Consider the following 10,834-nt stretch of genomic DNA (forward strand, 5'->3'; position numbering starts at 1 on the left):
AGTTGACAAGCCTTTAAAATCAAGTAACAAGCTCGCCTGCTACATACTTAAGATAGGTCTTTTTTAAGGCAGAAAAAATACAAATGTTAAAGAAAAGGTAATATGCATGAAGTATTGTGTGCAGTTCGGGGCACCACAATATAAAGAAGCTGTTCCAGAGCATCCAGAAGAGATCTGTGATGATGGTGAAGGGCCTTGAGGGCCATGAGAAGCTGAGGACACTTGGTCTGTTCAGCCTGGAGAAGAGGAGACTGAGGGGACACCTCATTTCAGTTTAGAGCTTCGCTGTGAGGGTAAGAGGAGGGATGGACACTGATCTATTCTCTGTGGTTACCAGTGACAGGACCCAAGGAAATGGCCTGAAGCTGTGCCAGGGGGTTAGATTGGATGTTAGAAAAGGATTCTTCAGCCAGAGGGAGTTTGGGCACTGGTACAGGACCTCCAGGGAAGTGGTCACAGCACCAAGCTTGACAGAATTCAAGAAGTGTTTGGACAATGCTGTCAGGTACATGGTGTGACTCTTGAGGATGGTTTTGTGCAGGGCCAGGAATTGGACTGATCCAGGAATTGGATGATCCCTGTGAATCCCTTCCAACTGAGGATACTCTATGACTCTGTGCACACAATAGGGAAGGACAGCTTCCAGCACAAAGTTGGATGTGTGTGGAATCAGGATGTAGCAGTCCAGATTTGCAGAGATAATGTGCTGAATTCATATACACCTTTTTCTTGGGAGTTTCAAAAGGGTGAAGGTGCCTCTTGGATTTAGGTATTCAATCTGCAGTGGTACCAGGGTGCTTAAAAGCAGTAATTAGAAATACAGATTTTGAAGCCTCTCTTCCTACATTTCCCTCAACTGTACATTGGCAGATCAAAGGAGAAATTGTTGCCAGTTTAAAACATCTCCGCTGCATCTAAGCACAGCTCTTGATGAGCACAGACTGTCCTATCATTTTTCTGTTCCTCCCTGTGGCTGCTGTCACTACAAGCCCGTTTTTCAATTTTCTTCCTCATCTTGTGCCAAAAACAGGATCCAGCTATTAAGGTATAATGAAGTGCATTAGGACTCAGAAGTTTATCTTTACAGCAGGCCAACAAGCACCAGCCTTTCAAAAAGCAGGGCCAACAAAAGGGTGCCTCCTGCTCCTCCTAAGCAAACTGAGAATTGTAAATTGTACTAAGATGTGAATTACATTCGTATGAATGGTATGAATAATGAAGAGAAGTGTTCTCAGAGTAATAATTGTGATTACCTGAACAAACAAGATAGGCACCTTGGACATGTAACCCTAGTCCTCTTTATCTGCACCACCACTTTCTCCCTAACACCATGCATTGCCTCCCATCTAGACTTAATTCAACACCTTGAATTGTGTTTGATCGGGGACAGATCAAAGAAGTTGCCACCAGACATCTTTGACAGATTTTAGAAAGACCTATTTTTTTATTTAGAAACAGAAACTTAAAATGTCTGGTGGCTTGTCCTCAGAGATAGTAGTTTGCTCAGTTTAAAACACAAAATTCTCTGCTTGCTGTAACCTGCCAGGCCAGGATTCTGATATCCTCAGAAATGGTTTACATGCACGCTGGCCTTTGCTGTGCTGAACAACTAGCTGGAACACTTTCAGTTCTAGTATTTCAACACAATGTTTTTGTCTCATGTTCAGGATGAAAACTGAAGAAAAAAAATTACCCCCACCCCTCAGTGAAATATGTAGAAATGTTCTCATGTGGAAAGTTTCATTTTGAAATCTTCCAATTTGAAGTAGTTCATTTTGGCTTTGTTTCACATGGAGATGTATCCTTACAGGTGGTTTTACTGCTTTTCAGTCCTTGGGATCTATATCCACTCAACATTGTCACAGTTCTCCTCATGCTCCACTCCAGCCAGAAAACAGAATGCAGTGAGGAGAAAAAAAACCCACCTTGATAAGAGCCACCATACCAAACTTGTTTCTTTTATGTTCCAACAAGGCATGTTTGAATTAAGATGATAGAGTCATTGATCAAATAGTTCATTCTTCTAGGAAAAAAAAAAAAAAAAGTCAACTTCTTCCCAGTTTCATTTTCCTATAAAAATTTGTTTTGGTGCAAGTTTTAAAGCAGCTGTAAAATGTGATATATTTAACAATTATCCTCTTATTTATAGACCTTAATGTAGACTAAAGAAACCCAGATTCAACTCTTCGAAGTTTTGGTTAGGAAAGAATGTATTCAGATATTTACTGAACTGTACTACTATAAATTGGATTAATCTCTACCATATTTTTCCTAGACGGAAATGTCACTTCCAACTTGATTCTCCCCCAGTGCTGATAATCCCCTCCAGTCAGTGAGTACTGCCTGCAGTACAAGCAAAAGAGCTCTGTTGTGAAAGAACAAAATCAGCTTGGCCACAAATTGTCAGCTCAGAATAAAAATATAGTCCCAGAAGAAGGGCTGAGGTTGAAGGACACCATTCAGAAGATGCAAGGAGCCAAATTAGTCAAAAATAGACCAAATGGCAGGGAAATGCTGGGTGAAATCGAAGCAGAAATCCTCAATACTGCGGCTTTCACTACATAAAACCTGCATTTTCACTTTGTGTCACAAGTCATTAGACATGTCAATTCCTGTTCAGAGAACCTCACTGCTGACTGTACCTCAGTTGGAGGTAACGCTTTTCTAGTTTGATTTGTCTTTGTCTGTGCCTTAAGACAGCTGCTTTGAATTTCCCAGTAACACCTGCAGTTAAGATCCCCACAATGAGAATTCAAAAATTCTTCCCATCTGTCTGTCTGAAGAGCTGTGGTAGTGAAGTGTTTCCTCTGAAGTCCATGTGCATCCTTCTCCCCCACAGCCTTTGTACCTGTGCTCTGACACAGTGTTTGAAGTCAGCAAGTGAACAGTACACACTGCAGAGCCTCCTTTCTGGACTGAGGGATTGCTGTTGCCTGCACACTCTCCCCTTCTCCCTGATGAAATCTGGAGTAACAAGGAGGAGTCACGGACTCCAGCTCTGTCCAGCTTCCACTTTGGAATCTAATCTAATTACACTAGATTTGTCTGTGTCTCCTCTGCAGATTTAACTAGACACAGTGCACAATTCACTTCCTGCTAGAGCTTACCATGTAGTTTCTTGGGTGATTGAGATACAGTTGAGCAAGAAGATAGTGGATAACTTTGTGTATCTGTTGAAAAATAAACAGCATCTGAACAGACTGAGAATAGCCATGAGTCTTTAGTCTATGAAAAAAGAAAAGCTCTTACATCTGCTCCTGAAACCTGATTCCTGGTGAAACATGCACCCCACACTCAGGATCACACCTTAAGATCAGAGGAGAAAAACATCAAAACCCGAGTCAGACCTCTGCAGCTAATGGTTCACAACTTGGGGCTCCTGGTGGCAGGAGGCTGCTCAGGAAGTTCTGACACCCCAGGAAATTCAAGCTGCCAGGATGGCTTGAGAGAGAGAGCCCTTCTGCTTTGTGCTGGTAACACGGTGCAGGCTAAGCAGAGAACCCCAGAGCCCATGTCTCAGGAACAAAAGCAGAAAGTAACTCCTAACCTATCACATCACCACACAGACAATGAGCACACTTGCACACACATTTCATCAGTGCTCTGCAAATTCTGGGTCCAGCTCCACCATCTGTCCACATCTTGTTCATGCTGTGAACTAGCAGACTGACTGCTCAACACATCTCTCAGCAGCCCACTGAGGTAACTGTTACCACTGTTATTTCAGTAGCCATACACATAAAACACCATTTCCCTCTTAAAGCCTAGGAAATTAGAACACCATTACCCAGGAAAAAAAACCAAAAAAACAAAAAAACTCCCAAACAAACAAAAAACCCCAAATCCAACCAAATCAGAGTCAGTCAGGCTTTCTTTCTCTTTCTCTCTGGTGAATCATAAGAAACTTGAATCCCCAAGACAACGAATATATTCCTCTCCCAAACTAGAAGCTTTTGAAGTCTTTGAGGCTGGGACATGCAGCCCTGTGAGTCAATTCATGTCAGCTGTGCCCATCCACAGCCCCCAGGAGGGCAGCTGCCCTTTGGAGGTCTCAAAGAGCCTCCCCAGTCTGTGATACATCCCCAGCACATAACGCTCTCCAACACTTGGTAGCCATTTGTTGGCTTGCTGATGCTAATGCTCTGTGAACTCTTATCAGATGTATTTATTACCACAGTTGTTAATGTTTTGAGAAGGCACTGGCTGGCTTGAGTTCAAAGAAGAACCACAAGAACAGAAAATAAGCCCTGAAGGTGCTTATTTCAGGAGTCTGACTAATGCACCTTACTAAAGAGAAGGTTGAAAATGCAACGTGGTGAGTGGGTGTTGATACTCACAGCTGCAAAAGGTGTTTTAGTGCAGGGCTTTTCAGTTCTTCAGAGCAAGATACAGTTTCTTGCTCTCAATCTTAGAATCTTCAGTAATATATGAAGTATATTCCTGAGAGGAAAATATAATTAATCACTGGGGCTGGAGAGTGGAGCTTTTGTGATTAATTGTAATTGATCAGCAGGGAGCAGAGGGGGCATCAATTAACTCACTGTTAAAGATTTTTAAAGAGAGAGAGAAGGCTGAGCTGCATCACATGAGATGTGATAGTGTGTTGAGGACAGTAGTGCAGATGAAGAATGTGAAGTAGCAACAACCTGAGGTCTCATTTGTGTGTCTGCAGTGTAGCCTGTAAGGGTGGCAGTGGAAACATGTTCAAGGTCATGTTGTGGTCTAAGAATACAAAACAATGAAGTGCTGCATCTTATACTGTTCTGTATTCAAATAAATCCATCTTACTAATGGATTCATTTGAATACAGAACAGTATAAAAAACAACCACGGTCCCACTTAATTCCAGAGAGGCAGTGCTGCATGTGCAAGAGCTTAAAGCTAAAAAACTTAGATGCATTTTGTCACTCTTACCTCTGCAGATGCTTTGTTCAGTGCTTGTTAGCACAAAACTCATGTGAAGGAAAACAAAATGAAATCACTTGTTGCTCTTCTGGAATCTCAAATAACTCCCTTCCCAAGGAAGGGAATAGTGAGGACAGCATGGGTCTGGTACTCTGGAGGACATGAAGCCACAGAGAATACAAGCTTGATTTTTCTAGAAGATGTGTTGCTTCATAGAAGATTAATGTAGATTAGGATGAAAATTACAGTTTAGATTCTGTCCTAGTTCCTTTCTGTGGCTCCTTTCAGTGGCTCTTTTTTTCCCCTGAGCTCTTGGGGTGCTTATTTGTAGGTGCTTGTCAGGAATTCAGTGATGAATGGAAAGAAGAATTTTTCCATCATGTTTTATTTTTCTTTTAAAATCAAGAGGTTTAATTAACAATATTCGTGCTACAAGCTTCTTAAATATTTTGTGGAGTTTGGTGTTTTTTGGTACTCCTTATCACATTCATAAGTATAGAATACATACATGCAGTTGATTACTTCAGACTATCCAGGCCATTCCTTTAATGTTTCTTTTAGAGAAGAATGAAGACAGGATTTTCTTGCCATCCAGGGCCAGTGTGTTTCATACACTCAAAAGGGTTTACCACAGCTAAAATAATATTACTTAAAACCAGCGAGAAGGAGAGAAAATGTGCACAGGGCTCCAGGTGTTCTTGCCTCCTGCTCTCAAAGCTCTGCTTTGCCTCCTGCTTCCCGCCAGAGAAGGCAGCCCCAGCTTGTCCTTGGGGGAAGGAGCATCTTCCCTATTGAGTTTCCAGCTGACTCTGCTCCATTCTGACATTTCCGACTATTCTGCTCAACTGTTCAGCTCAGGGAATGCTTCAGCCCTGCCAGCAAGCCCGGTCTGCAGGGACAGGGAAAGCAGGGGTCCCAGGAGAGGGTGGTAGAAAGGAGGCAAGGGATGAACAGAAAAAAGAGGTGAGGTTTTTTTTTTTTTCAGAAGTTAAAAAAATAGAAAGAATCAAGAGGCTGCCAGTCACAGGTTTGTTTCTTTATTTTTTCTGCTTAGCCTTGCCATGAAGAGCATACTTAGGCGTTCCTCTCTGTAGATTGTGTTCTTTTATTGTATAAAATTGTAACTGTAACTTATACAAAAATAAAATGAAGACATTAGAAGGACCTTTCCATTTGCTACATTTTTACTGAGAGTGATGCCTTAAGTTTTAGCTTTCATGTTTTTCAGATGCTGGACTGCATTAATATGTAACTCTAAACTTCATAGAAAGTGTTAGCAAGTTCTCTTCCCAGCTTAGTCAGACAAAGCAATCCTTTTCCAGTCTGAGAACCAAGGACATCGTTGCACCTTCAGGCCCAAGAGTATAAACAACAGTGAATTGACAAGAGCAATCTAGGAAGATAGGACTTCATAACTGAAGCTGCAATTAGACATTAACCCCAGTATATAAATGGACCAAAACTTATAAAAGTGTGAAAACTCGCGTCTCGGGGTCCATCTTAGCTGGAGCCATGGCTGGGCTCTTGTATTGCACAAGGTGCATCCTTTGAAACCTTTTAAACAAATACTTACTTTATTCCTTTAATAAATACCTACTTTATTCCTTTAACTCTGCCTAGCCTTTGTTCTAGGCAGCCTCTTTAGGCATCAGGAGCTGAATCAAGCCTGACTGAGATAAGCAGAAAGCATTGTGGAAGGACACACAGCTTAACTGGAGACACTATGGGGAAATGAAATCAATGTACATTTTTACATATATATGCAGGAGTCACACAATCACTCATATGGCAAGAAGGCATGGATCAAAGAGGAAGAGCCTAGCACGAGATTAAAGGGGGGATAATTGCAAGCAACCAGAAAGTTTTATAATAGAGGTGATAATAATATACAGCAGAGGAAGGAAATGGTAAGGAACAGAAATGAGGATAAAATGCAAATATAAGAGATCCTTTGATCCTTCTGGCTTGCTCCTATAACACAGAATTATTTTATCACCCACTTACTTCATTTCCCTTCCACTTTCATCTTGCTTTCCTCTGATAGCTTTCTAGTTCCCCTGCCCTGACACCATACCCACCCTGCCTCTCTCCATGTCTGGTCGCAGTGCAGCGCAGGATATGTCTTTATCATAAAGTGCCAGCTCTAAACACGAACCATCTTCAGTGAGGGATTGTACTTCTCATTTTGCTGCTGACTTTGGGAAGGAACAAAGCTGGCAGGGGGAGGAACGCAGAAAATGAGCACATGTAGTGAGCCAAATGGTCTAAGTTCAGCCTGAAATGCCAAAACCCCTCACCACCGTTCTGGGGGAAAACACAAATATTTAAAGAAAAAAGAACCCAAGAAAGAAGCGGCCTGGGAGTGGATTTCGTGAATATTTTTGAAAATTTCTGGTTTCTAACAAAGCTGCGGAAGTAAAAAACATTTTCCTTCCTCCTTCCTTCCCTTTTTCTGTATCCTGTTTAGTTTCATAGGTCAAGAGGTCTGTGACCAGAAGGAAGGAACCAGCCCTTTTCTAAAGAGGATGTCATTTAAGTCTCCAAACAGAAATCTCTGCCCTACAGCACTGTAGAAAGCCTGGTCAGCCCTGGCTGAAAACTCAGGCTAAACTTGGTTCCGTGAGTCACCACTTCACTGACTTCATACCGCAGGCACGACGGGAAGCAGCGGCGGTGATGCTGATAGACACCAGAGCTTAGAAGAGAGGACAAATAATAGAAGCAAAAATAAAGTGCCAGTTTCTCCTCTGTGATGGCTAGAAGGTGTGTTGATGCCTGAAAAAGACTTAAAAGCATATCTGGCAGTGATTTCTGGAGGTGGCTTGCTCACTGTGCGGGGGTGGGACTTGAAAGCACAGGATCTGCAGCTAGAAGGATTTTGTGTTTGTGTTTGAGTAGCAGTTCCAGCTGTGTGGTAAGATGAAGGCATCCTCGGAGTGCTCTGGTTTCAGAGGGTGCCCTGGGAAGGCCTGCTTTGTACACATTGCTGCTTCTGCCAGTGACAAAGGAGCGAGGCTGCAGGAATAAATTTGTTCCCTCTTCTGAGGTAGGACTCAGAGCTCCCTTTTTACTGAGCACTTGTATGGGCACTGTTGGTCGGAGCCTTGTGTCTTTGGGGGTAGGGAATGCCCTGCATCCTTTGGAGAGTAGGTGAGGTGTATTCCAGGGACAGGGAAGCAGGCCTAGTGGGACGGGTATAGGTGGACCAAAATGAAAGAGTACCTAGTGCAACTGGACTTCAGAGTGGGGTAAGAACGTGATAATCCTGGTCTTGTCCCAGCCTAAGGCTCTGACAGTTCACTCCTGGCAGAGCTAGTAGTGTCTGCTTCCTGTGACCTTAAATGGGCTCACTGCTGGGGGATGGTGTTAAATATATTTGGGTTCCCACTTACTGACTCATTTTCTGATCCTCTGGAGCCTAAATGGAATGAGTGATTTGAATGATGTGAGCAAGCCCTTGGAGGAGTGAATAATGAGATGCAGAGCATGTGTGTCACCTCCCTTGGACAGCTGTGGTGTGCAGCGTGCTGGTGGGGAATGGAACAACAGCAGAGGTATCAGAAGTGAGACAAAAGACTTGGCCTTCCACAGGTTAATTAGTCAAATGTTCTCAGCCACAAGTAGTGAGAGAAGGATGCTCCATGCCTTGGAGATAACTCAGCGTTAGAGATGACACAAACACAGCTCTGCAAGGATGAAGGACAAGATTCCAAGCTAAAGCTGCTTGGATTTCTTTGCAAGGAATTTAGATCAACCCTTCTGAAATTTAGGAACTGTTTGTACCTGAGCAATTCACCATGTTTAAGTATTGGGTAAGATGTAGGATTTTGTGTGCCTAGGAGTTAAACACCAAAGTTTAAAGGGGTGTGGGCTGTGTGTGCTCTGGGGCGCGCTCATTGTGCTCCCTGCGTTCCCATCCTGGGGCTGGAGGACCAGCCTGTCGGCATTTCTCCGGCCTCGCCGTGCTCTTGACTTCTGGCTACTATTTTTGGCGACTGCAGATTCCTTACTTACCACAGGAGGTCAGCACGGGATAAGTTTTTACTTCCACTGAAAGCGTGGAAAAAAAGGGTCTCGATTTCGAGACTGTGCAGTTCCCACCTGCTTCAACAAGCGTGGTGTTGCTTTTGGTATCAGTTGTATGTAATATAGTTGTAGGCTGTGCATATTTTTATTCTCATATTTTCTAAGAAGAGCTAGCCTATAGTTTCACCCCCCCCTCCCCCTTTTTCTGGATGTTGTTGCTATGAAAACTAATTTAGTGAAGAGCATCTCTGAAATATATATACACACACATATTATCACATGTATCTTTTATATATATATATATACATACTTCTTATAGTATTTAGGAGGAAAGCTAAAAAGCCTGCAAAACTAACAGTTTGAAAGCTTGGGAAGGATGGGTAAGTTTGCTTCTAGCGAATGGCCAAATGGGAATGTTCACATATTACTGAAAAATACTGAAATTAATGCTTGGGGATTAGTGATTGTCAGAGTCAGACAAGACACTTGGAGCTGTGGCCCTTGCTTGGTTAAAAACAACCTTGGTGGTTTAATCCAATCCTTGGTTCCTCCCTTTCTCACCACCTGTAACTTCTGGCTTTTTACAACTTGGGAAAAAATCCAGTGAAGTCTTGTCTCAGAGCAAGGCTTTACAATAGGTATCACAAGGCAAAGCTGAGACAGAGCAATGAGAAATTTGCTTGTCATTTGCCTTGCATTGAAATAAATTGGTTGAAAACTCTTCTCCTTCCCCAGAAATTATAAAAGAAAAAAAAAAAAAAAGAAGAACTGTGTCTGTTCACAGTGGTATCTTCTGGGGATAAACAGGCAAAATATAATTCAGGAAGGTGAAAGTTCTTTTTCCTCTCCAAAGTTAATTTTAGAACATAAATCTTAGCATAGTCTTTGCTTTTTATTTTGTAAGCCAGAAAGAGAAGTGTATCTTAGTCTTCAAACAATTTTTGTAGTATAAATATTTTTCTTGGCATCATAGAGATGAGTGTGTGGGAGAGGGAGAAAAAAGTTGGCAGTTTAAGCAAATAAACTGGAAAATAATATGTTCGGTTAAGGGCACCAACATAATATTATTGTTCTCTGAGTGATATTTGCATTGCTAAAAAGTTGTTTCTGGTGCAGCAGATTTCCATTAGGACCTCACATCAGAAGTAATATTATAACATAATGATTCTGTAAGGCCACGTTTGGAGAACAGGTCTCAGATGTAATAGCATAAAGCATGATGATGGCAGCATGCACAGTACAAAATGCACAGGTCATTGAAACAGAAATTGTTTTCTTGCAGCTAAGATTATTTGAAGTCTAAATTTGAATCTAGTGAATTATTTTACAACGTGGAATGAGGTTAGAGGAAGTTACTGATGCAGGTAGAGACTGAATCATTCTGTCTCAAAATTTTCTCTGGGAAGTACATGAGTTGTGAAGTATGAACCAAATGCACCTAAGCTAGTCATGTCTTAGTGCAGAACTGGATCAAAAAGAGACAAAGCTGGGCAGAAGTGGAGGGAGGGAGGGAAGCACAAGTATTGAATTTTGGTCTAAAATGGAATCCCTTTAATGTAGAAAACATGATGAGAGCTCTAATTCTGAAGACAGCCCATCTGTCTTCAGAAACATCAATTACATCAGAGATTATTATCTCTTAAAGTGGCATTTAATTAGCGGAATTTAGTCTGAAATATCACTTAAATGCTTCTTTGGTAATTATACGACTTCGAATCCCTTCCTTTCTATATCTACAGGAATCAGCCATAGGATTCCCCACTCTGATGATCCAAGTCAGACAGCTCTGAGTCCCTGCGTGGCAGGAGCGGGGCTGTGGAGAGAGCTGGCTGTTCCAGCTCCAGCTACATGGAGCAGCGCCGGATCTCCTGACACAGTGGTGGGACACACCTGGCTACCGGCA

Source organism: Onychostruthus taczanowskii, unplaced genomic scaffold, assembly GCF_017590055.1.
Source record: "Onychostruthus taczanowskii isolate IOZ18803 unplaced genomic scaffold, ASM1759005v1 scaffold4, whole genome shotgun sequence".
NCBI classification, from domain to species: domain Eukaryota; kingdom Metazoa; phylum Chordata; class Aves; order Passeriformes; family Passeridae; genus Onychostruthus; species Onychostruthus taczanowskii.